General features: G+C 41.7%; 1 long non-coding RNA gene across 3 annotated transcripts in view; it reads right to left on the bottom strand.

Annotated features, from left to right (window-relative positions):
* Positions 1-4,508: 4,508 nt before the first annotated feature.
* Positions 4,509-27,624, bottom strand: part of LOC126956074 (uncharacterized) — a 35,104-nt gene continuing 11,988 nt past the window's right edge. The window contains exons 2-8 of one of the 3 annotated variants that reach the window (XR_007726238.1): positions 18,856-18,915; positions 17,530-17,738; positions 15,426-16,945; positions 11,735-14,987; positions 7,828-7,941; positions 6,037-6,193; positions 4,509-5,620 (exon numbers count right to left, since the gene is read on the bottom strand). This is a non-coding gene — a long non-coding RNA (uncharacterized LOC126956074). Of the gene's footprint in view, positions 5,621-6,036; positions 6,194-7,827; positions 7,942-11,734; positions 16,946-17,529; positions 17,739-18,855; positions 18,916-27,624 lie in introns of all 3 variants that reach the window. The other 2 variants (XR_007726236.1, XR_007726237.1) reach the window with 2 other exon arrangements.

The raw sequence follows: 27,624 nt of genomic DNA, 5'->3' as shown, positions 1-27,624 counted from the left end.
ATTACCATCATTACCATCATCACTACCATTACTGCTATCACCAGTATCATCACCACCACCACCACAGTCACCATTACAACTACCACCACCATCATCACCACCACCCCTATCACTATAGCCATCACCTGCCACCAAAATCAGCACTACCACCACATCAATACCCTCACCTCACCTCAACACCGCCATTACCATTATCATCATTCTCATTATCACCATCACTCCTGGTCATTCTCACCAGGCCACCGCTACCACACCATCACCCCTCCTTTATCTCTGTTCATCTTCACAGCAGTCTCACCCAGGTCAGATTATTCCTAGCTGACAAATGAGGAGAGGTTAAGTAACTTGTCAGCAATCAAGGATAGAGTTAAACCCAGGTCCAACCTCAAATTCCCTATTCTTTCACTACACTACACAGCCTCCAAAACTATGTTTGACAGAGCAAAGGGCAGTCAATGGTTAGTGGAAAAAAGGACTGAAAGCAGCAGAACTGTGCTGATCAAGAAAGGAGGGGCAGAAGAATAGTAGCTAGAAGGCATAAGGCAGGCAAAGAAGGTATGGATTCAGACAAGATCCCCCAGAGCAGAGGGGCAGAAGGCGGTTCCACATGGGTGGCAGTTCTGACCCAAAGCCTGTGTCTAGGATTCAGAGAGGAAGTGGCCTTGCTCCTGCAGACCTCAAGGCAAGCCCCACAGGAAAGCTCACCCACGCATGAAGGGCAGAAATCAGAGTCCGAGGGGCCAGTGAGTTAAAAGGGGTGAGTCAGAAACGACCAAGGGAGGCACCTGCAATGCCACTGAATGTCTTAGCCGGGGTGGTTCTCAGTCCTGGCTGCACAATAGAAGCAGCTGGAGAGTTAAAAAATGTACTAATACCCAAGCCCCACACACAACACTTCTATGATTTTTGTAATGCTTCTCAATTCATTCGAATGTGCAGGAAGGGTTGAGAAGCAATGCTTTAACCCAACGAAACTCTGGACTCATGCTTTCCTTCCACCTGAGCCCTCAGAATTCCCTCACACTCCAGTACAAGCTAGCTGGCCTCTTAAACCAAGTGTCTCTGGGTGCTAGATGGTGGTAAAATAGAAGGGAGAAACGGATCCTTCCTAGGATAGGGAAAAGATCAGTCTAATTTTAGACCAAGGAATCTACCTTTTATTTTTGGGTCACAAAATTAGATAATTAATCTATAAGTTGAAACAATAAGAAAAAGAAGGTAAGCTGAAGGAGACTCTCACAGTTTGGGTAAGGGGCTATTCCTCTCCCCAGCCTGGAGGTGAACTTGCCTTATTTTCTACTATATTCATATACTTAATAGAACAAGAGAAATTATAAACAACAAGAGCCACTGTTAGCATTTGCTGAATACTTACTGTGTGCTGGGCACTGGGTTAAACTGTATAATTCTCAAGGTAACCCTATGTGGTGGATGTTAACATATTCCTCATTATACAGATGAAGAAACAAAAGTGCGGGGAGGCTGAAGAACTTGCCCAAGCTCACACCAGCAGCAGAGCTGGAATATGCACAGATATATGCCTCTAGGGTCCACACTCCCAACTCCACACCACACAGCATCCCAATTGCCATGGGTTCTGGGATAAGTATTACTGTCCCTATTTTACAGGTGGGGAGACTGAGGCTGCTGCATCTCACTAGCACAGCCTGGATTTGGAACCTCCACAAGTAGAATATACCAGAAGAGCTGAGCAGCAGTTTGGCCCACAGGCAGAGAGGTTGCTAAATGCCCAGTTCTTCCCCTCCACCACCCCACCCTTTATGCTCAGAGGCTACACAGAAATCACATGGCATGACCTTTCAAAATAACTGCATTTTAAAAAATCGACTCAAGACCCAAACCAGTATTGGTATATGAGCCGAGTCTGAAAATGACACGTAAATAGATGGAAAGGGCGAATCCAACCGCGCTGTAGGTTGGGCAAAACATCTCAAATTATTTGTTTCAAATATTTTGCAATTGGCAAGACCCAAACCACATTTTTCCAAGCATTCCCTTCTCCACCCCACCCCCACACTACCCAGTTTTACATTGTAAGCCCATGTGTATTTCCCAAAAAATGTAATCCATATGTCTCTGAGCCGTTTACACTTAACTCATCAAAATATTGTTTGCTAAGAGTTGTTTGCTGCCCATGAAGCCTTCTGAGACTGTCTGTGAGGCCTTCAAAAGCCCCTTTCTGCCTCTTTTCTTAGAAACAGGAAGCTGCATTTAGCCAAGGGCAAATGAAATTGAACATGTTGGCACTGGGAGGGAAGAGGTTCCAGGGCCAAAAAGTTTGTTCTTGTTCTCAACATGGCAGAATATCAAGGAAGGTCCCTCTGAGGTGGTATTTCAAGGCCCAGAAAACCTGCTCTCAGTGGAATACCAAGCTCGAGATTGAGTCCAGTTTTGTTTTCACCCCTCTTCACCATCCCTCTGTCTGCCATGGTCCCTATGATGGTTCAAGAAAGTCATAGAAAGCAAGCAACAAATCTGTGACCTGCTGGTGAGACCGATGATATCAACTGCTGTGGTGGAAGTATTACCGACTTTTCACCTCAGCAGCTAAGGTCTTGCAAGTTCTGCTTTTCTATCTGCCTTTTAAAAAAGCATGCATGTATATAGGCAACAAACCAAACACTTTTCAAAACAAACCATTCCATCTGATATGGTTTAACTCATCCATGTTTTTTGGCTTTAGCAAAAGGTTTTAGTTTTTTTTTTTTTTTTTTTTTAATTGCTTAAGTTCAGCTAACTTATGTCTCTTGGGAAAACTGATCTATGTAAATGTGATTTAACTAAAGGGGTTTGAGCCACTCACATGTGTTTTACATTTTCTAATCATCCTGAGCTCTGTACATGGTGAGCAGACTGAAAAATGATGGTGGTCTCATTTCAACATCAATTTTTATCCATTCTATCTCCCAAGAATGCCAAATGATGGCTGGAGAGAATCTCACTTCCTGTTTCCAGATGATCAGAAGCTGGTATTTATGAAAAGTTGGAAGTGTGTGAAGTTGATTGCATGGCTAGAAGATCCAAAGGAAGATGGCAATTCTTTAAGATATCTACATTCATTAAATTGGCTAAAACTTTAGAAGATATTCCTTTTAAATATTATATTTCCCTGATTAAAGTAAGTTCAGCAAACATTTAAGATGCCTACTGTATTAGGCGTTGTTGCATAACAAATTACCACAACCTTACCGGCTTAAAGTAATATACGTTTGTTATCTCAGTTTCCACAAGTCAGGAGTCCAGGAGTCCAGGCATGGCTGAAGCAGGTCCTCTACTCAGCTGTTCATATGTTACAGTTAAAGTGTTCATCTGGAGGCTTGACTATGGAAAAAATCCACTTCCAAGCTCATTTGGATTGTTGGTAGAATTCACTTCCTTGTGGCTATGTGGCTGAGCCACCTGTTTTCTCGCTAGCCGGTGGCTGGGAACTGCTGTCAACTTCTAAAGGCCACCCTCAGGTCTTTGCCACATGGGCCCCTCCATAGGCCCCCTTAAAACACAGCTGCTTACTGCTTCAAAGCCAGCAGTGGACTGTCTTCCTTCAGGAAGGGCACAGTCCTCTTTTAAGGGCTTTTCCCTGATTAAGGTAGGGCCACCCAGTATAATCTCCTTTGTGAGTAACTCAAGATCAACTGATCTGGGACCTTAATTATAGCTGCAGAAGTCCTTCACCTTAACCATATAATGTAATCTAATCAGAGAGTGACAGCCATCATATTCACAGGTCCCATTCATATTTAAGAAGAAGAGATTTTCTAGGATATGGATGCCAGAGGGGTTGGGAGTGATCTTAGAATTCTGCATACCATACCTTCTATGTGCTAGGACATGGCAATACATTAGTTATGAATCCTACCTACGAGAAACTACCAGGCTTTAAGCTAGGAGTGGTAATATGTGCCTGTAGTTCCAGCTACTCCAGAGACTGAGGCAGGAGGAGCGCTTGAGCCTGAGAAATTGAGGCTGCAGTGAGCTATGATCATACCATTGCACTTCAGCCTGGGTGACAGAGTGACACCAAAAAAAAAGAAAAAGAGAGAGAGAAGGAAGGAAGGAAGGAAGGGAGAGGGAGAGGGAGAAGGAGAGGGAGAGGGAGAGAGAGAGAGAGAGAAGGAAAGAAAGAAAGAGAGAAAGAGAAAGAGAGAGAAAGGAAGGAAGGAAGGAAGGAAGGAAGGAAGGAAGGAAGGAAGGAAGGAAGGAAGGAAGGAAGGAAGGAAGGAAGGAAGGAAGGAAGGAAACAAAAAAAAAGAAAGCTCACTCACAGCCTAACAAGGGCAATGGATATGTGATAATAACTATTCCATGAGATATGTTCTACAACAGAAGTACATTTAATGTTCAGAAATAGCACAAAAGTAGTAACATAAACACTGATCTTTGTAACATAAATAGGAGTTTACCAGGGAGGCAAGCATGAGGAAGATGGAGGATGGGTTAAGTAGGATTGGCTCAAAACAGGTATAGTGTGATTAACAAATTACTAGTAATTTGATTTTGCTAAGATTTCAGCAAATGTGCTGAGCATTTTTATCTGCTGTATCTTGACTTGTCTTCTTCTTTAAAACAAAGAAAGAAAAGAAATCTAGTTGTCCTAAGGACCGGTCGACGGACCTCATGTATGTGTGTGAAAATGTTGTCCATGACTCATCCACTTACAATATGATGACAACGCTAAGGGGAAAGACGCATAGTCAGTCAATGCTTCAGGCCTATGAGAAAATGTGCTCCCAGTTTCCTTCTGAATGTGTGGACCTTTTACAATAAGAAGCTTTCCTTGAAATAATGTTTCATTCCAGAATGGTAGAAATGAGTCCATACCTACAGACATAACAACAGCAAAAGCTATGGCAATTGCAGAATTCCTGAGCATGAAGAACAGCAACCAAAGTTGGATGAAGCCAGGGAAATCACAGCGCCTGGGGTGACACATGCTGAGAGCTGCACCCCACAGGGTGGTGCTTTCGTAAGTTGCAACAAGATTCACTTTTGAAGCTTGAGGTCTTCTGACTCTTCTACCACAATATGTAAATACAAGCCAGAAAGCAAAAAGCCTCTAAAAATTACAGTAGCCTTCATGTCAACTCCAAAATACCTCTTGAGCCATGAGGAAGATGACAACATTGCAAATGAAAATGCAAGCATCTTGCACGCGGTTCAGCTCTGAGTGTTCCACTCCCACTGCCAACAGTCTGATGTGGGATTGTTTCTGGTTACTCAGACCTGCTCGAGTTAGTTTACCTCCCTGTGGCCTTCCTGACAAGCCATATGGATAGGAACTACAAAGTACTGGGAGACCCGGATACCAGTCTCAGTTCAATTCGTTCTTTCATTTATCCAGAATTGTTGGAGGACAAGTGAGTTCTCCACTTATTGGATAAATAAGTTTTCCAAACAACTGAAAATTTTGGCTAGCCACAAGATTTTTGCACTTTTATTGTTTAAATAGGAGAAATTCTCCTAAGATATGGAATATATTAAGAGCATCGTCCCTGGACCCTGAATGCCTGGGTCTGAATCTCAGCTCCAACGCATGCTTGCGGTGTGATGTTGGGCAAGGGACTGAACTTCTCTCCGCTTCCAGGGATAATGATAGTCCCTGCTTCAGAAAGTAGAAAGAGTAAATAAATTAACCACACAAAACAGAACAGTATCTAGCACATAAAAATTGTTTCAGTAAGTATTATTGTTATTACTGTAAACAGAATGACTAACAGAAAATATGAGGCTTTTCTTCTCAGAATCATCACTATAACCACTAAGCAAAATATTGTATATGTATATATGCATATTATTTACATATATAATATATATTTATAAGTATACAAACATTTTATGTATTTATGTATACACATACTTTATACAACCACACACTCACTAAATCTATATATATACATATATATTTATGCATCTATACATGCATATATATGTATACACACACACACACTCTCTCTAGATGTAAATATATAAAATCATGCCCTCATAACCCACTGGAATACATTAGGGAACTACATTTACCTTAAATGACCTCAGAAGTTTTAGCTTCTAGTTTTTCACGCTTTGTGTTTGCCTGTTTTAAACATCCTGGTCTCTTTCATTGGTGGAACTGCTAGCAGCCATGTCTGGCTATGTCTGACTTCTTCCTCCCCTGAGTTGTTCTTCTATTCTTCCATGACTGAGAAACCAGATTGCAAAGCTTGTTAGAATTGTGGCTAACATAAGAGCACAGAGTTCTGAATGAGAATCTCAGAGGCTCCTCTATGAATAAAACGGATGGGCTTTAATATTTGTACACCGGATCACCTGCTATGGCTGATCTGATCACCGTGTTTAGCTTGCTTTCTGATTCTTGAACCTGTTCTTAATCTGTGCTTTTCAGCTGTGCTCACAGGACCATCAGGCTGTGTGAGCAGATTTCAGGGGCTACCATGGTGTAGAAAGGGGTGGCCAAGGTGGGGTTTAATCTAGGAAGGCTCCAAGCCCTCCATTTTTGCTTCAACCAGAGAAGCTCTGAGATGTTTTATATACTGGGCTTCTGCATAGGATGCCATTGCAAAAAGGCTTCCGCTGCTACATTAATAAATAAAGTTGGCAACTACTGTTCTACAGAGTTATGTTTGCTAGATAAATGGCATCTGGACATACACTCTTTTATGTATGTTTGAAATATTTCAAATAAAAAATGAGAGTCACAAGCCAAACCAACACTAGGGATTAAACATAACAAAAATTCATATGTAATAAATGAGACTGGGCATCTACAGAAAACATTTCCAAATAAACCACCGTAACTATGATTTGTAAATTTTGTAATGATGTTAGGTTAACCCCACATCCCACCACAGAGCCACCACGTTAAAAGTCAATAAATGTAAAATAAGTGTAATTTTAAGAAGTCTAAAATGTTAATGATGGCTACAAATAGACGGGGCTTGAGTTACATGATTGGGAAAAGGGGAATTTTAAGAATGGTTTGTCAGGGTTTTTCCAGAACTCATGAAAAGAGATTCTAATAGTTGATACTAGGTTTCTATTCAGTAACATCCATACACTGGAAATGGACATATTAGCATGATGGAAACAATCTTCCAGTAACATTAAGCTCCCTCTTGTTCTAACTAACTCCATCTTACTAACTGTATCAGTTAGAATTGTTTTGTCTGCAAGAAACAAACAAAAACTCCCACAAAAACAGCAGTGGTTTAAACAAGACCAAAATTTATTTAGTTAGTTAGTTATTTGTTTGTTTGTTTGTTTGTTTTTTGAGATGGAGTCTTGCTCTGTATCCCAGGCTGGAGTGCAGTGGCATGATCTCGGATCACTGCAACCTCCGCCTCCCAGATTCAAGCAATTCTCCTACCTCAGCCTCCCGAGTAGCTGGGATTACAGGTGTGTGGCACCACACTCAGCTAATTTTTGTATTTCTAGTAGAGACGGGGTTTCGCCATACTGGCCATGCTGGTCTTGAACTTCTGACCTCAAGTGATCCACCTGCCTCGACCTCCCAAAGTGCTGGGAATACAGGCATCCCAGCCAAGATCAAAATTTATATTTATCAGTTGAGAAGCCTGGAGGGAGGTAGTCCAGGTCTGCCATGGCACTCGATGGTGTCAGAGGCCCAGACCTGCTCTACTTTATTGCTCTGTTATGAGCATCTGCCATTCTCAAGGTCTCTTCTGGTCCAAAATGGCTGCCAGAGTTCCAGACATTGCAGCCACTTTCCAGACAACAGGGAACAGGAAGAAGAAGAGGAAATCCCTCTTCCTTCAAGGAGACTTTTAAGAAGTTTTACAGACCCCTTCTGCTTACCTCATATTGACAACAACTTAGTCACATGGCCACACAGAACTGCACAGAAGGCTGGGAACTGTAGTCTGTATTCCAGACAGTTCTGTGCCCAGCCAAAACTCAGGTACTCCAGTACTAACAAAGAAGGAAAAATAGATATTGAATGACAACAAAAGTCTCTACCATGCCAAATTATCTCCTTGACATCTCTTGGTATTGCTCCTGTGGTGTGTGCAACAGTGCAAGGGTGCAGTGTTAAGCTCTGAAGGCCCCAGATGGCAGCTCGGGGGAAAATACTATACAGCAAATTATTTTCCCTATTTCCACTTCCTGAGTGAACCCACTCACCAAGAATAGAGTGGTATCCCATTGTCTGCTTTTCTCCCAATTATATTCTTAAAAATTAATTTTCAAATCCATGTAAAGCCACAAACACTTGTTAGGTGCCTTTTATGATTTATACAATGGAATACTATTCAGCAATGAAATGTAGCAAATTATTAATATACAGAACTTCAATGAATCTTGAGAAAATTATGCTGAGTAAAAACAGCCAGAAAGAAAAACAGAGTACATGTTGTATGATTCCATTTATATAAAATTCCAGAAAAACACAAACTCATCTGTAGTGACAGGAAGCAGAATAGTGGTTGTTTGAGAACAATGGGAGGAAGGGGGGTGACTTGCAAAGGGACATGAGAAACTTTAGGGCTGATGAATGTGTTCATTATCTTGATTGCAGTGACGGTTTCATGGGTATAGACATACATTAAAAGCACATCAAGTGGAAAACTTTAAACACATACAGTTGATCCTACATCATATATGCCTTGATAAAGCTGTAAAATACTTTTTAAAGAAAAACTTATTACATGCCTGGTGCTATACTAGGCATGGGAGGCACAAGATAAAGGTATAAGGTCCTGTCCTCAAAGGTCTCACAGCCCAGTAAGTCATCCTGATTAATGAATTAGGCTTGTGAGTATAGATAGGGTAAATAGATCCTGAGTCCCAACACACTAAGAAGGCACTCAGCCTACAGACTGAGGGTCAGACTTTGTCCCATAAGTACTCCCAGCCCCCAAACCCAGCCTGAAACAGGCTTCAGTATTTGACAATGAGGAGCACCATGTATACATGCACCTACTTCTACTAAAGCTCTGGATACACATGGTGAACAATATGCTAATATCTTAAACATCCCATGGTAAATTGTATATTTTCCACTCTTAGAAATGGGATCCAATGACATGTTCTCTTCACTTTCCACATCTGTGTTGCAGAACCAGGAAGGACCCATGACAAAGAAGTAGTTGGCACAAATGAATCTTCTGATGGAACAGTCTGGTGAGGCAGCTACTTGGAATCTGCTGTTTCCGGTGACCAATACCACTCATGTTTGACATCTCTTGGTATTGCTCCTGTGGTGTGTGCAACAGTGCAAGGGTGCAGTGTTAAGCTCTGAAGGCCCCAGATGGCAGCTCGGGGGAAAATACTATACAGCAAATTATTTTCTCTATTTCCTCCTCAATCTTGCCCCCCTAGTTCCTAGAGCTTATGAAGGTCCACAGAATGTATCCTTAGAACTGAAAGCTGTTGCTCCTACCTTTTCCACCTTGAGAAAAAAAAATCATTAGTTGCAGTGCAAATAGTTTCATCACAAAAAAGTAACAAAACTGATCAACTGAAAATCCTTGCGGAAGAAGAGATTTTTTTCTCATCTCCCTTAAGCCCTTCCCATGTTGGTCTGTGGAGCCTGAACATCACTGAGTAGGGAATGTCATACAGGATTGCATTAAGTGCTCCCCACAACCCAAAATACCTCCCCTTTAGCCTAATATAACATCTGACACCCTTGCATGAATCCTTTTAGTCTAAGACGCTGAGGCTGAATTGTCCTCTGAGAAAAGAAAGCAAAAACCCAACTGGCCTACATCACTAAGGAGACCTTGAAAAATTGATGTAAGATAGCCCCTGATGGAAGAGAATGGGCAGGGCCCACAGGGATGACCTGCAGAATCACTGTGGACCTGCTGGGGGGGTGACAAAGGACAATGGGAGAAGGAGGAGGTAGTGAAAATAAACTTTGGTTGTGCCAAATTTTCTGAAGAGCCAGCACTTCTTACTGTGAAAAACTGATCTGGAGCGAAGTGATGAATTATCCCATCCAAAATTACCAATTCTTTTCAAGCACTCCTTTCACTTTTATTCAATCCCCTAATAAAAGCAGACTTGCTGTCCTCATTAAGCCCAACGTATTGGCATCTGAAGTGTACTGATGTACTCATATGTTATTTCCCTAATTACACTGGAACTTGCAATGCCCAAGAACTCTGTTGATGAAAATAATCCTTCTGTAATATTTCCTTTTTGATTGGGCACCTCTGGGCATTAAAAACACATTTTTAATGAAAACTAGGAAGGGCTTTCTTAGTTCTTATCACATTAATCTTGTCATCTAAACTTTTCTACTGGAAAGCTAGCTTCTTCCATAAATCCTTTTCTCAAATTATTTTGGAAGTAACCTGAGATACTACATCAATGAGAAGGCCCAGAGCAGATGTGGGAGGAAAGAAAGAGGAATTAATGACAAGCTTCAGCATTTATTCTTTGACGACTAGCAGCTTAAACCCCCTAAATAGAACATGTGAATAATCAACTCACTCCTGAAGCTGAAGGGAATAGTTTTATCCGAAACAAAAGTCCCTCATTATAATACAGTTTTCATGATCAGATATTTCCAAAGGGGCAGAGAGGTAGGGGACAGGGAAACGTCAAAATATATCCATCCAAACCCAACATTGAAAAGCCCACAAAACACATTTGGCTACAAGTTGGAGTCAGTTCTAAATCCCAGTATGTCACACAGGCGTCTCACAGCATTCACCACAACACCCCTGTGACTGTCCCAAGCACATCCACATCTTGCCCTTGGACAAGTCACACCTTGTCTCTGAGTCTTGTTTCTCACCCATACAAAGGAAAGGTTTGCCTAAGGGACCTCTGCAGTCTGTCAAAATCCATCCTATAATGGATGTAGGATATATCCTACAGTGGAATTACACTGATGCTCTCCTGGTGGCCCTGCTATGTCTTAATTTTTTGGTGCCTTAAGTCCTTACAGCATGACACTTCTCAAGACTACCCAAGGAAGCACACCTTCAGTGTTTTGCAATACCACATGTTATGGTTTGGCTGTATCCCCACCCAAATCTCATCTTCCATTGTAGCTCCCACAATTCCCATGTGTCATGGGAGGGACCCAGTGGGAGGTGACTGAATCATGGGGGCAGGACTTTCCCGTGTTGTTCTCATGATAGTGAATAAGTCTCATGAGAGCTGATGATTTTATAAAGGGGAGTTCTCCTGCACAAGCTCTCTTGCCTGCTGCCATGTAAGACGTCCCTTTGCTCTTCCTTCATCTTCTGCCACAATTGTGAGGCCTCCCCAGCCATGTGGAACTGTGAGTCCATTAAATCTCTTTTCTTTATAAATTATCCAGTCTCGGGTATGTCTTTATTAGCAGCATGAGAACAGACCAATGCACCACATCCAAAATGCCAAGAGAGAACCTGTTTGGGTGCATATTCAGAGTGGTTCATGGAAAAGCTACCAATGGAGGCCTACTGCCTGCTGAATGGACCTTCTAAGCACTACCAATGCAGAATAGCCCAGAACTAAGGGAGATTTTGCCCCTCAGGAGACATCTAGCAAAATCTGGAGACAATTTTGGTTGTTACAACTTGGTGGGAAGGGGTTGCTCCTGGCATCTAGTGAGTAGAAACCACAGGTGCTGCTAAACATCCTACAATACACAGGACAGCCACCAATAACCAACAACCATTCTGCCCAAAACGTCAATAGTGCTGAAGTTGAGAAACCAGGCCTAAGTCCACAGACCCAGCAGTGTGGGGCAGCCAGCTCTTACCAGTGCATGAGAGTTAAATGTGTTCATCTCCTTCCAGTTCCACGTTCATGAGGTCACTCTGGCAAAAAGAAATCTGCCATGGTGGGAGGATTTGCACCACAGAAATCAGCAAATCAGCTCTACAAATCAAAGCAATTTTATGTCTGCGAGCAAGTTATTAAACATTTAACAACACATCGCTAATCCAAACTTCTGAAGTAACTCGGAAGCCCAAAGTTCTTTCAGCAAGAAGGCTATCATGTAGTGAGATGACTTTACCTATGGGCAAGAAGTGGGACTTCCTAACATTACCACAACAACCATGACAAAAAGGAAGGACACAGAATGAGGGACATCGTGGGCAGGTATTGGAAGAGTCTCCTGTTCTTTGGTTCCATTTTCTTACTTATATATATGCACTGCCTTCTTCCAAAGAGCACTTGAGGGGACAATTAGGAAATACACAACAGGCTTGTTTACTAAACTGCTCAGAGGAAAAGCATAATGAAAAAATAATAACTCAATACATTTAATTTTGAAAAATTGACATACAAAAATAAAGATCAACACACAACAGGTGCCAAGCCCGAGGAGCAGGCAAGCTGATCCTTCCGCCCCTAGCCCAGCTGCCTGAAAGACACATTTCCTAGTGGGTCCTGGATGCTGGTAAAGCTGGACTCTACCAGACCCCCCACGAGGAACCGCAGGGCCCCCTCTTGCCTTCCAGGGCTCCGCACGGAGGATGGAATGCCCTACAGAAACTCAAGCCACATTGTAGGGAAACCCTTTTCCAGCTTGCTCTTTATTGCTGTCTTGATATTTGCCTCTGGTTGCTATGGCAAAATCTGGCATTGGAATTTTTCTGGGAACAAATAGGAAATAGTTGTGGGGGAAGTTCAAGATCCTACATACATTTAGGTTTGGTTATAAACACTCATAGTAAAATAAAGTGTTGACTCATTAAACCCAAAATAAACCAAAAAAGAATTTTTTAAAATCCTCTTTCAAAAACTCTTACTTTGTTGCAAAGGTGACCAGCTAGAAAGTTCTTTGCTCTTATGGACAAGATCGTCAGCAAAATGAACTAACAGGGTAGAGGACCGATCAGTTGGGAAACCGGTCACCCCATGCCAAGTCACACTCTGCCTTTAGCATGTTTCATTTCTGGAGCTGGAAGTGCTCACCCTACGCAGAAGAAATTTTCCATTTGCAGGAGTGGATTATTTTGTCCAGTCTCACTGAGGAATATGCCAGGACTGCAGCCATTTGAACTCTGGCACCAAGGGTCTGGAAAAGCTTAGGAGGACATGCAGGCCTGTGGCACACCTTGAACCCAGATGGACCGGGTGTCTCTTTGTTAGTGTCTAGTGATACAGTTTGGATGTGTGTCCCCACCCAGATCTCATGTTGAATTGTAATCCCTAATGCTGGAGGAGGGGCCTGGTGGGAGGTGTTTGGATCATGGGGGCAGATCCCTCATGGCTTGGTGCCATCTTCACAATAGTGAGTGAGATGTTATGAGACCTGCTCATTTAAAAGTCTGTAACACCTACCCCCATCCCCAATCTCCCTTGCTTGCTCCTGCTTTCAACTTGTGGCATGCCTGTTCTCCATTCCCCTTCCGCCATGATTAAAAGCTCCCTGAGGTTTCACCAGAAGCTGAGCAGATGCCAGCACTATGCTTCCTGTATAGCCTGCAGAACTATGAGCCAATTTAACCTCTTTTCTTTATAAATTACCCAGTCTCAGGTATTTCTTTATAGCAATGTAAGAATAGTCTAATACATCTATCTTTCCCTAAGGCCACTATATCTGAAGAGTTCCTGCATCTCCACTTTTCACCTAAGCCCCAACTGTTCTCTCAGTTCACATCCACAGCTCACATCGCCTGACTTGTCTCCTAGGGCCAGCCACATATGTGGGAAGAAACATTGCCATCCATACACAGTGAATTGAAGAGGGCGAAAGTCCTCTCCACCCTGTATGGGCTAGCTGGTGTGATGTCCCTAGCATTCAAGGCTATCATCAAAATACAAAGTCTCTTAAGAGATGTATGGAGAGGTATCACATCATAGACTTTACCGAAGATTTCAAAGGGGAGATTCTTCAAGTGCCATCTGTCTCCAACCTATCTTTTTTCCATCCCATCTCCTAATGTTCCCCAAAAACCTAGCTCGGCTCCAGTCAAGTTCATACCTTACTATCTCTTGCATCTACCATAGATGCATCAGAAATAATGATAAAAATATGTTACTACATACAGCAATCTTTACTTACCAGAGTATCTCTAAAAGACAACATATTTGTTTGGAGTAAATACTTAGGTAAGCCATTTGGGAAGGAGAAGAGAGATCTCAAAGTTGTGTTCAAATAGCAAACAGTGGTCACTGAAGTATTATTTATAAAATAAGGGAGGAAAGAAAAAGCAACAGGTAAAAGGAGGCAGGGCCTGTGTGGGAGGGGACTAAAGAGATAACACGTGTAAGAACAACTATTTTTCTAGAAGTCACCACCACCTGACAGTGTTCCAATTTCTTTATACGAATCAACTCATTCAACTCTTACTACAGTCCGATGAAGTAGTTAGTAATATTATCCCCATTGCACAGGTGGGGAAACAAAGCCCCGAACCCTTCAGTAACTTGCCCAAGGTTACCTGGCTTGTGAATGGTGGAGATAGCAAGTGATGGTCGGACTCCAGACTGTACTTTCCTCAGTGGGGAAGCCTCTGCTTGCAGTTGAGGAAGGACTGCAAAGCAGTAGACTTAAAAGATTTTAACAAATATAAGAAGTCACCAACATAAGACACACCATTGTCTTATGTATTGTTACCAAAGGAAACGTGCTGCCAATTAGACTATGACACACCAACACAGCAAGACAGAGTCTGGTTTCCAAGATATCAAATACTCAACTAGGAAAAACGTACATATTGGAAATGATGAACACAGTATCAAAGCGGAATATGAATCTGTTTGTTGTGGGGGTTACAGTGAAACCTCCATCATCTTCCCTTTGAAACTCCACAGTAAACTCCACATTTCTCACAAATGCTTTCGTGAGCATTGATTCTTGAGAGGAGGTGGTGGCAAGGAAGAACTCCCAGAAGTGCCATTTGTGTGTGTGCGCGGGTGCCCACATGTGTGCAGAGGCAGAGCAAAGACAATTTTAGCAAATGCAAAATGTACTTACCCTATATTTAGTTACGCAAAGAAAATGTACCTTCATTATTTTCTATAATTGATCAAATCTTTCTCCAGAGTCCTTCACTTTACTAAGTAAAGAAGGAAAATTACATGTCATCTAGTCCAATAATTTTAAATGCCTTCTGGATATTTTGGTATTGCAGCACCTCGTCGCCTACCACGCTCCACTTTCCCATTTTTCTTCAAGATGACCCCTGGGGGAAGGGTCTGCTTCATGTTGGTAGGAAAGGGGAGGAAGGTCCTTGGCCCGCATGATTCATATGTGCAGGTTCCTGGCCTGTCCTCCAGTTCATCTAGTTCCCACCCTAGAAGGTCTCAATACTGAAGTCTGTGGCTGATCAATGCCTGCTGTGTGCTCACCAGGGCCATGCTGACTCAGCTCCACTTAGGTCCTCACAGGAGCTGCATATCCTTCTGAGGTCTGGCTATGTCTCCCATTCCATCTCCCCCTGGGCAGTCCCCCCACTGGCAACCCCCTGATAAGCTCATCAGCTGGGACTACTTACTCATGGCACTCATGGCATGCTTGTTCAATGAGCTTCGGTGTGACTTCCAGTTCCTTCCAATCGCAGCTCCTTGCCAGCTGTCATGAGGCTGTCATATTAAAGAAGCTAATTGCCATCCTAGATATACCAGTGATCTCCTGAGGGGCTCACCTATTGGTAGCTAGCTACCTGTGCCCAGGAGACAACAGTTGCCTGAAGGGGAAACATAAACATTATACAATGTTGCAATTAGTGTTAATGGAATAAATAAAGATCAAGATCACCTACTGAGCACATTAGCATGCAGATAGCATGTTCTAGTCCTAGTGGATACTCAGTATATTTCCAGCTTAGTCCGTGATTTCAGACTGGAGTTCCATGAAGACAGAGACAATGCTTATCTTGTTCATCATTGTATTTACAGGCATAATGGGCACTGAATATTTGTCAGATGCATGTTAAAGTTTAAAAAGGGAAGAATAGCAAGTCATTTACATTAAAGGATAATGTTGTCTAGGCCAGTGGTTCTTAAGTGGAGATAACTTTATCCCCCAGAAGACATTTGGCAACCTCTGGAGACATTTTTGGTTGTCACAACCGGGGAGGGGAAGCTACTAGCATCCAGAGATGCTGCTCAACATTCCACTATGCATGTGACACCCCCCAAAAAGCAAAGAAATTTGGCCTAAAATGTCAATAGTGCTAGAACTGAGAAACTCTGATCTAAGGATTTGAGAGCTACAGATCACGGTGTGCTGGTAAATGTTAACAACAGGCTCTCTGGGTAAGGGAGGGACTCCTGATTCATAATGTTTACCAATTTACATGAAATAAATACTACAACCATGGTTGATTTCAAGCTCCAACAAGACATCATGAAACACACAGTTGGGAAAAGGGCATAGCAGAGCACACTGTTATATAATATTTCCACCCTGCAGTTAAAATAGACAGAAATAACCCCAACAGCATAGACAATAGTAACATATAGTAAAACAATTTGAAAGTAATGAATTTCGAGTATCATTATTACTTTGTTTTTAATGAAATTTATTTAAATGTAAGTTTAGGCCATTTCACTTTTATAATGGCTGTATTTAATAAGTGGCTCACAACATTCCTGAAATTTTAACATTGGCCCTTGTGAGTCCGTATGAGCAACATACCTAGTCAGGGATAATGCAAATGGGAAGAGATAAGTTGAAGGGTTGAAGGGAGGCAAGAGGACAAGCTGCAAACATCAAACAGTGCCCTTGGCCCATGTAGCAAGAGGAGGCTGAAGAGCAGGGGAGACATCCTGAAGCACGGAGCACCTTGTGAGATATGAGCATGGGAGCCGTTCAGAGGAGAAAAGGTGTTGGGATGTGTTACCTAATGGGTGACCCCAGTTGCTCTACTTTGAAACATTAAAAATCCAGCTTCCAGCTGGTTGTGGTGGCTCACACCTGTAATCCCAGCACTTTGAGAGGCTGATGCAGAAAATCACTTGAGGTCAGCAGTTCGATATCAGCCTAGGCAATGTAGCAAGACCCCACCCATCTCTACAAAATAAAAATTAAACAAATTAGTCAGTCACAGTGGTGTGTATCTATAGTTCCAGCGACTCAGGAGGCTGAGGCTGGAGGATCATTTGAGCCCAGGAGTTTGAGGCTTGCAGTGAGCTATGATTGTGCCACTGTACTCCAGCCTGGGTGACAGAGGGAGATCCTGTCTCAAAAAAAAAAAAAAACTTACAAAATCCTCTCTCATATATCTATCTATAGATAGATTAGATAGGTAGATAGATAGATAATATAGATGGATAAATGATAGATAGATAGATAGATAGATAGATAGATAGATAGATAGATATGGATATAGGTGATATAGATACAGATGTAGATACAGATATATTAATAGATATACCCTAGTGGTTCTGAGTAACACCATATTAAAAGTAAAAGCAAATGAAAACAGCATTCCTCAGTGCCTCCCCTAACACAAAGTGAGAAGTGAATAGAATTTAAAGGAAGGGAAATGTATATACACTTTCCTATTTTCTTAAGAATAAAACATCGAGGACTGTCTCCCATAGTGTTCTATCACATTGTGCAGGCTTAATAAATAAAGAATTTAAACCACCTACCTTCCCCAAGGGAGACAGGCAAATGCACACTGGCATGAGAACGTACTGCTCACGTTGGAGGGCTTCTGTCTGCTCCCCCAGGAGAATCTGGCCCAGTAAAGGAAGCACTGCTTTCGTGTGTGCTTTAGACGTCTATCCAGAGCTGCCGTCCTCATGGCTGGAGAAGTGAACAGCAAGCAGAGCTGATCCTGCTAAACTGCAGCCACTTCCTGAGGTTTGGGATGAACACATCAAGGTCTCAAGACAGAGGGCCGGGACAGCATAGCTTCTCCCTCTGTAGACTAGGGCTGCTGAATGCAAGGAAGTCCATGTAGCCCCAGAGAGCCCAGCAGGTCTCCCCACAGTCCCACTCCTCCACTTCCGGTGACACCTACCATCTGCCCACCTCAATGGACCTGCTCTCTGTTCAACAAGTAGAGTGTTTGAATTCCACATTTTCCTTTATAAAAATCCTCAGAAGGCCACATCTCAAAAAAATATCCACATGTGAAAGTGGGATTTGGCAGAGAAAATAGAATGGGGAGGGTTATTCTTAGGCCCAGGAAAGGGGGGGCCCTAGTATTCCTCTGGTTGTGCCCTTCATATGGGGTGAAGAGTTCAGGGGCACAGAGATGTACCCACCTGGAGCCTGCAGCCTGCATCTCCTCTTTCGGACTATGTCTTGGGTACCAGAGACCCTGAATCCCCTATCCAAGTGATCTTAATTCCACTTCCAGAGCTTTCTCCAGGCCTGTTTCTCTCCAAGGCAGGTCACACCACCAGTGCACACACCCCTAAGCTAAGGGGTGCTGTTTGTGGGGATACAGTTTGGATGTGTAGGCTAGGATGTCCACACACATATGTGTACCGCTCCCTTATATGGGACTGCCAGGGTGGGAAGAGATGAGGGACAGGCCACAGGCCATGGGCTAGGTGTTCACACCCTCTGAGCCACCACATTCCTGCATGGTGCTGCAAGACCCCACAGATTCTCAGTGCACAGCAGCCCTTGTGCACAAGTGTCTTTATCAAGGCAGGAGGATGGAGCATCTTTTATTTAACACTTTGCCAGCTTGATTTATCACTTTTAAATATTGAGGTATGGTATATGAGCCTCCGTTTTTACACTTGCAGGGCTCCACAAAAGTTAGGGAAGGACCTGGGGAAGGAAAAACGTTTAAGGGAGGGATGGGGGATTATCAGGATCGAAAAGGACCAAAATTGTGTCTTTGCTATGTGGTGCTTAAAATAGTGCCCAGAACATAGTAAGTATTCAAATCTTTGTTGAAACAGAAAAGTTGGAGGGGGGAGGGAGAGAGAAAAAGAGAATTCAAATCCTGTCTTTACCATTCCACTTGTGCATCCTTGGGCAAGTATTTCAACATCCCTGATCCTCAATGTCCTCATCTGGAAAAAGGAGAAGCCACGCTTATCACACAGAAGAACAAATTAGTGTTAACTGCTTACACTGTTCTCAATACCATCACCATTTTCATTAAATGCTCCCCCCTCAATCCCATTTAATTTATAAGATGTAATTTGAGTATCGATTTATTTCAAATAACCTCAGGGAGGCTATTTCTCCTGACATGCCCAATGCAGAGAGAGAAATATTTCATGATCAGCCCCACCAACATCCTCAAATGCCCCCCTACCACCATAGCAGGTACTGCTGGTGTCCGCCCATACCCCTAGGCACTCATCACTTCAGCACTCAGTAGTCTGACTTCCAGTTGCCAAACCAGCATTTCTTTGCATAAAGGCATCCCCAGACCTCCAGAGCCCACTTAGCCACTTGCATGGCAGGACTGCCTTCAACCAGTGATGGGCAGGAGTTGGTAGGAATACCCTGGCTCTCTTACTCCTAGAGTAAGATAACTCTGCCGTGCATGTTCTACACTGAATCCCAGCAGGATCATGTTCTAGTTACCCTTAGTGATAACTTGCTTGTAATAGACACTTTGGTTGCTACACAACAAGTATGCCTGAGTATGGCCATGCCGGTTACTACAGCCAGTATTCCTTCTAATTGCTCAGTGCTCATGCCTTATCACTTGTTAAATATTTTCCAAATCACCCCTTCACATTTAACCAACAAGTTGCTCCCCCAAGTGATTCTTAAGAAACATGAATATTGTATAAAACTAGATCCAATAGCAATTTCACCTAATAAACTACTATTTATTAGTCTCCCCCTTGTTTCTGTGATGTATGGCATTAAAAGGCAATAGTTAAACGAAGAAGAAATGGACAATAAAAGATCATTCAGTGCTTCCAGCAAACACCACAGATTTTTTGTTGCTGTTGGAAACCTTCCCACGTGTGTGAGTGAAATGCCATGACTACACACAGTGTATCAAATAGGCATCTGCTCTCAAGTGCTTTTGTACTTGGCAGTGACCTCAGGGCTTGACAAATATGTTGTCTCCGTGTTTTTATTTATTATCTCATAATCCTTTGGATGGTGACAAATTCTAAGATTATAACAAATATATTACGATACCAATATGAATGTAATGTAACAAAAAGATGACCTAGATCTATGGTAGGTGAATGCCAACCCAAACAGTGGCTAAACTGAGCAGCTGTTCGCAATTAGGTCCAATTAACAAGTTTTAAACACGGCATCACTGGGAACCTCTTTGAAGTGTGTTGCTCCATGAAGGTTTTGCTTGAAAGGGGTTTCCCAATGGGAACCAGTCAAAACCCTCAGCTGAACAGCTTCACTTCCTCTTTAGACTTCAGTGCCATGTAGAGTTCACACTTTTAATTCATCTTCCCCAGTTTTGTGTATAAATATTTCAGACATGTAAAGAAATGTCTGGAAAGGCATCTTTGCTGAAAAGGACATTGTGAAACCAGGAAGGAGGAAAGCAGGGGGCAGGGCTCCTGGGCTCTACTTGGCAATCTGTTGAAACGATGATCCTTACAGAAAAGGAAATTGCAAAACAACATCTAGGTATTCAATAGGCATATGAGAGCATCATCTACTCTGAAATAGAAGCTCCATGAGGGCAAGAACTTGGTCTGGCTCATCATCGTATCCCTAGTACCTACTAACTAGACTGGCACACAGCAGACCTACTATAGATATTAGATGAATGAATGAATGGCTTTTTACTGAATGAATAAACAAATGCTTGAATGAACTAATAAAATAAATAAAGTATATACATACGCTTGGAAAACACAAGCTATTTTATAAAATCTAACTCACATGAGTACGTGTGACACAAAAGCACACAGAGGCACACATACAACACACACAAGCACACACAGAAAAAGCCAGAAATTTGCCTTGATTCTCCTAATAATTTTGCTGGTCCTGCCTATTTGGTGATCATTTGGGACTTACATTTCAGCTTCATTTTTTGTATCTGACAAAAAGAAGGGAAATGCAAGGTTGGACAGAATGCACCTAGAGTGGTGTCTGGCACATGGTAAGCACATAATAAATATTTGAGGACTAATGCATGAAAAAACTACATGGTTCTCCACCATCCCTAGCCAGAAGAGGCTCTGACATCTCTGTGTTTCACTCCTTGTGCATTTCCTAAGTCTTGTTCACTGGCTTTCCTGCAAGTCCCTCTCATTCGAGGACAACATGCCCAGCTCCAAAGGAGAGTTTTGGAAGAAGAGAGAGGGAGCCACCTTCCTTCCCTCCAGGCCTTGGGGAGACAGTGGAGTCAGTGGCTTTGTTGTAGGTGAAGTGAGATGCTTATTTAGGAGATGCTCTGCAGCCAGTGAGAGATCTGCCAGGAGGCAGGGCTTCAAAACCTGGGTTGCCTGTTACAATGCTGATTCCTGGGTTCCAGCCCCAAAAGGCTCACACTCAGTGGGTCTCGGGTATAACCCAAGAATCTGCACAATAACAACGACCCTGGTGATTCTGATGCAGACGATAAACTACTAGAGCCACTGGGCTAGAAGGAAAGCCTTCCAGAGGGAGAAAGATGTTCACCCCAGAGTGCCTACATCTGGTGGGTTGGTGCCATCCTGAGGCATCCTTCAGGGAAGTCCTCAAGCATTCTCTAAACATGACTTTAACTGACATTAAAAGAGAAAGAACACACATTCTTTCTTTTCTGTGATGGTAGGGGACACACACAATTCAGCAACCAAAAGGTTTCAGTTCCCCAAAAGCCTAAAAGCACACTAATAAAGAAAAGGCTCTGGAGTGCAACTGGGGAAGACAAGCACGCTTCCCAAGCAAAAGACCCACTTTTCCCTTAAGGGAAAATCCCAGGTTTGAAAGTATCACAGAAACAAAAAGAAAGATAACTAGAAAACAGGAGGTGGAAATGTTGATCCTAATGAAAAGCAAGGAAGCGGGGCAGAGACACCGACATCTGAATTACCCGTGTGACAAAGTCTCAGGACAGAGGGAGGGCTGACACAGAGCTAGACTCCATTAAAGTGTTAGAATGACAAGTTCCTGCAACATGATAATTTAGAGACTTGTAATATATCTGTCCACACAATAGCTAATTTCAGAGTCAATGGTGTACTCCTTGAAGACAATCTGGAAACCTGGAAAATCCAAGACAAATGGTCTGTTAGCGTAAAGGATCTCAATGGTTTAAAGCCTCCATATATCATGGCTGCATGAAAGGATTCCTCTATAAACAGCGGAGCAAGACCACACTGCCTTATATCAAGACATTTTCAGCTTGTTTAAAAGGGGGCATTATTTTCCACTGGCAAATAGTTTCTTCACAATCTCTCTCTCTCTCTCACGCGCGCACACACACACACACACACACACACACCCTGCCTATCTGTGCACATGGAGGAAAACTCTTTTGACAGGTTTTTAAGTTATAAAGGCCTAAGCCTTTTTGTACTACTTTGGGAAGCTTAAAGCTACAGACTAGACCAGCTACAGCCCAGCCTGGTGAGACATCAGTCCCTGTGAGCTGGCCAGCATCACCTACTCCCTGCCCCCTGCCTTTCTGTCCTGCAACCAACAGTCTAATTGCTTTTGTACCTTTCTGAATAAACAAAAGTAGTTATTTTTTGTTTAATGTCATATATAGTTTATAAAATTAAGTGGTAAGTGTAGATAATAAGCATTTTATGTCAGCTATGTAATATATGAGCTTCAAGTCTATTTCTGTTGACTCTCAACCATCAGGCTCATGGCAAAGTCTTTATGACTATAGGATAGATAGGGGTGTATTAGCCACATATGTTGGAAGGAAGGGAAACGGGAGAAGGAATAACAGTCAGAACAGGCTGGCTTGTGCTGAGGTAATAACCATTCCCAAAATCTCAATGGCAAAAATAAAAAAAAAAAAGGCATCTTTCTCACTCTACTACATATCCATCTCAGGTCAGTGGGGGGTGAGATGGAGGGTGGGACCACTCCTTACTCCTCACTCCAAAACCCAGGCTGAGAAAGTGGCCACCAAATTCCTACATTGCCAGGCATATGGCGGAGGGAAAGAAAGCTCTGCACAGCCTTGAACTGGCAATTAAATGCTTGATCTAATGGTGACACACAGCATCTCCACTCATATTTTATTGCCCTGAACTGGTCACATGGCCCAGTCACCAGTCACCCAATGACAAGGGGGCCAGGAAGTGAAATCCTACTCTGTGCCTGAAAGTCAAAGATCCAGAAAGATTTAGAGAACAGCACTAATGACCACTAAGAAGGGAGGATGGGAGAAGACCTACCAACTGACTATTGCTGACAAAGACACACTGAACAATCCTACTACTGTCACTGACTGTACCCAGATCCTGACTCAACAGCATCTACCACTGCCTGTAAAACCTGCAAAGTAGAGGGCATGTCCCAAAAGATAATCCAGCTTTCATCCCAACATCTAAAGAAATAATCATGCACTTCTATTAAGATTGAATTTTGGCAACAGACAGGTGATAGGTGTTGCTTTGTAATTTTAAAAAATAAAGATTTTTTTGTTAACTATACAATATTTTCAAAATGTTTTCATTTCCCATGAAATAGGCATTCTCATATATTAATTTTAAGAACAAAGTTGGTTGGGCTTTTCTGAAATGTTATTGGCTAGGTGGCAAAGAACATTTAAAACATTCGTCACCCTTTGACTCGGAAATTCTACATCTAGAAATTAATCCTAAGAAAATAAGCAGAAATGCAAATAAAGGTTTATGTAAAAGCATATCGTCTTCCTTTTTTTTTTTAAGACAGGGTCTTGCTCTGTAGGCCAAGCTGCAGTGCTGTAGCCTGATGACAACTTGGCAGCCTCAACCTCCTAGGCTCAAGCGTAGCCCACTTCAGCCTCTCAAGTAGCTGGGACTACAGGTGCCTGCCACCACACATGGCTAATTTTTGTATTTTTTTGTAGAGATGGAGTTTTGCCATGTTGACCCAGGATACTCCCAAACTCCTGGGCTCCAATAATCCTCCTGCCTCAGACTTCCAAAGTACAGCAATTACAGGAGTGAGCCACCATCCCCAGCCTAAAATGTTTTTATGTTTTATAGATGTTTTCTGTAGCATTTTTATTAATACTCCAAACAGGAAGTAACATAAATGTCTAATAAAAGGGAATGGGTCAAATAAATATGGCTACCTTCATACAACAGAATATTGCATATTGGTTTGGTGAAATGGCTCAGCAGGCTGATGTGATAATACAATGAAGTACTCTATTGCCATTAGGAATCACAATTATTAGGGTTATCTAGAAATATGGAAAGAACTACATGAAGTAATAATAACAAGACAAAGTAGAACTCAATAATATACATATTAAAATTCTATATGATATAAATCAGTTCTACATTAAATTCAGAAAAGATTAGGGCATATATCGATGTTCCAGAAATTTGTGTTTTTCTGATGATCTCGTATGTGTTCAGATGTTTTGTTAAACTCTTGTTCAGCTGATGAAAGAAGAACAAGGACGAAGAAATGAAAAGGGAGGGGAGGAGAAAAAGAAGAGAGAAAAACGGAAGAAGGGGAAAGTAGAAACAGAAAGTAGAAAGGGGACCAGAAAGACAGAAAGATTTAGAAAGTTTATTGTAGCAACTACCATAACATCTCCATGCTGTCCATCCCAGGCAAAGTCCTGAGTAGGCTTTTCCTCCGTGAGCTACAAAACAACAATGTGATTTTAGTTTACCAAAATGTAAGAATTTTTGCTGTTCATTAAATACATGGGAAGTATAGGAAAGATCTTCAATACCTCTACATCACATTCACAGATACATTTGCCACTTAGGAGAATTGAGCTTTGGCCTCTAAGCAGTGGCCTCTAAACCACCTGGGAGGTTCAATAAATACCCAGTGAACTGGCTGGGTGTTTCTGGGCTATGTGGTACCTGGTCTGACTAATTCCAATTGGTAGCGTAGACCAGGAAGGCTGAGTGACAAGACTGGGTCTGGGCTTAGTCAAACTTTGTGCAGCCCTCCTTGAGGGTGAAACAGAGGACCTAGAAGCTAGTATTAGAAATCTTCAAATAAACAAGAAACTTTTTCAACTCAGTAGGCTACCAACAATGAGATACCATCAAACACCCACCACAGTGGATAAAATTAAAAAGACTGACAATATTAAGCACTGCTGAGGATGTAAGCAACTGGGCCCCTCATACATTGCTGGTGAGAGTACAGAATGGTACAACCACTTTGGAAAACCGTTTGGCCCCTTTTAATGTAATTCCACTCCTAGGTTAATACTTGAAGAAAATGAATGCATATGTCCACAAAAAAAAGACTTGTTCAAGAATGTTCATGGTGACATCAGTCATAATAGTTCAGATTTGTTCCATGTCTCTTTTCTCTAAGATGAGTGACTTCCCAGGACATGGTTGAGTCCAGGAGCACCAAAGGGCAGAAGAAACTTGCCATGCCTATTGAAGTCTCACTCAGAACTGACACACAGTCACTTCCATCCTTCCTATTGATCAAAGCAAGACACATGGCAAAGCACTTACTGAGCATTTACTGCAAGCGTGGCTCTTCTCATGCATTTTAATCTTCATAACAATACAGTGAGAGGGGTACAATTATTATCCTCTTTTATAGATGATAAAACTGTAAATAATTTTTCCAGTCACAAGACTAGTAAATGGCAGGGATTTGAGTGCAGAGAATTACACTCCAAAGCCCCTTATACTGAACGTAGAGTTAGAAGATCCTAGATACAGAGTTTACTTATACAGCCATCACAAAAGTCTATGGAGTGAATTGGGACATAAATTTTTCAGTGGCTTGAACAAGTCACTTAACCTATTTGGCTTTCAATTTCTTCTTGTGTAAAATCAGAGTTATACTAGATTGACCTCTAAGCTCAATTCCACTTATAGATTTAATGCCAAGATTCTGTGAACTCATTGGAACATTTACCATTAACCTGATAACAAATGTAAATGGATAATTTGCTAATCACTACAAGTGAGCCCCAACTACCCCGATTTCAATATAAGCAACCATATTCAGGGAAGTCACAATGAGATGATTAAGTCTATATAGAATAGATACTAATTTGAATCTCATTTAAAAAAATGAATTTTGCTTTTTGGTTAATCCTAAAAGCACTAGAAAAAAAGTAATTCATTGTCAAATTAAACAAATTCCTTTGTTAATGCAAGATTTTTGTTCATTTTTTTAATAACAAATTGCAGTTCCCATGGAAGCATGGTTATGCTGCTAGCACCTGAGTCTTATCCTCTACACTCTGTACCTTTCTCATGGGGAAAAAGTAGAGTGAGGTCGATGCCCAGGAGAGCTGCAAATCCCATTCCCATAAGAACAAGAGCAACTGCTGAAATTGTCTCACATCTACTGTTACTTAAAATAACCTCTGAACATTTTCTAAGAATTTTTTTACCAGTGTACTTCTCTAGTCTTTCCAAATGGACTTACAGACTTAGAAAACACAGATGATTTCTATTTGTTTGCATCTTTATGATCACTTGGTACTGTACTGTTTTGTAAAACTGGATGGATTGATGGGTGGATGGATGGATGGATGGATGGACGCACAGATGCACAGATGCATGGATGGACAGATGGATGGACGAGTGGGCTACCACACACACTGTACCTCTCTTAGGAATGCTCTTTCCAATTCACTTAGACTGTTTCACCTAATTAACTCCTATTCATATGTTGGTTCTCAGCTCAAGCATTGCTTCCTCCGAGAAGCTTTCTCTGATCCCCAGTCAAGATCAGATTCCTTCATTATGTCCTTACCTAGTGTAGTGTTCCTTTCTTCAGATCACTAAGCTACATGGGGTTATGTATTCATCAGTATGATTACACACAAGTTTAATGTTCATCTCTTCTAGGCCATAAATTCCATGAGAGTGGGATCACATATGGGCTTTAAAAATGAATGAACAAATAAATGAATAGGTGAATGAATGAACTGTGAGCTATGAGCCTGGAACTTGGATATAAAGATAATTCTACCATAATCATAAAGTTGTAGTATTTAAGAAAAGCAGGAAACTTCAAGGTCAAATGGCACTTACATAATAAAAGAATCTTAGAGCTTTGAGGGACCTTTGGTTCAGTATCCTACACAATGTGGGAATATGCGCACTGAATATTTGACCTGTATGAACAAAGTGTATAATTTGTGTATGACTTGGTTTTTGGAATAGGCATTTAATTCCTTGGGAAATGTCATTTGCTATGGTACCCTAAAACTCAGATGTTTCATTAAGTTCATATTAGTGTAAATTTTATTCTAAAGGATTATTTTATTCATGATTTTTCAATTAATCAATTTATAGGTCTACCTAACTCAATACAATGCAATAGGTGTGGTCGTGTGTGTGTATACACACACAGTATATAAACTAAATTATATGGAAATCATATATTCATCAATGAAATCATTTAAAGTGTACCAATTATGTCACTATTTAAACAAATGTTAAGATAAATTATTTCATAAAATGAATAATAGTTTAAACTTCAGACTATTTGACCTCTAATCTGTGTTTTGCAAGTCTAGATTTTTAATCCGAACTTTCTGAAAATGAGACCCATCTATATAGGCACCTACAGTTCTGGATTTTACAATGACGAGATTCCCCAGAAAAATGACTGTGGAGCATGTTATCATCATGTGTAATAGTTGAGGATTAAACTGGTTCTCTCTAGTATGTTCC

This window comes from Macaca thibetana, chromosome 6 (assembly GCF_024542745.1).
Source record: "Macaca thibetana thibetana isolate TM-01 chromosome 6, ASM2454274v1, whole genome shotgun sequence".
In the NCBI taxonomy this organism is placed as follows: domain Eukaryota; kingdom Metazoa; phylum Chordata; class Mammalia; order Primates; family Cercopithecidae; genus Macaca; species Macaca thibetana.
Note: the sequence above shows the minus strand (reverse complement) of the source record. Positions and strands in the feature narration are given on the sequence as shown.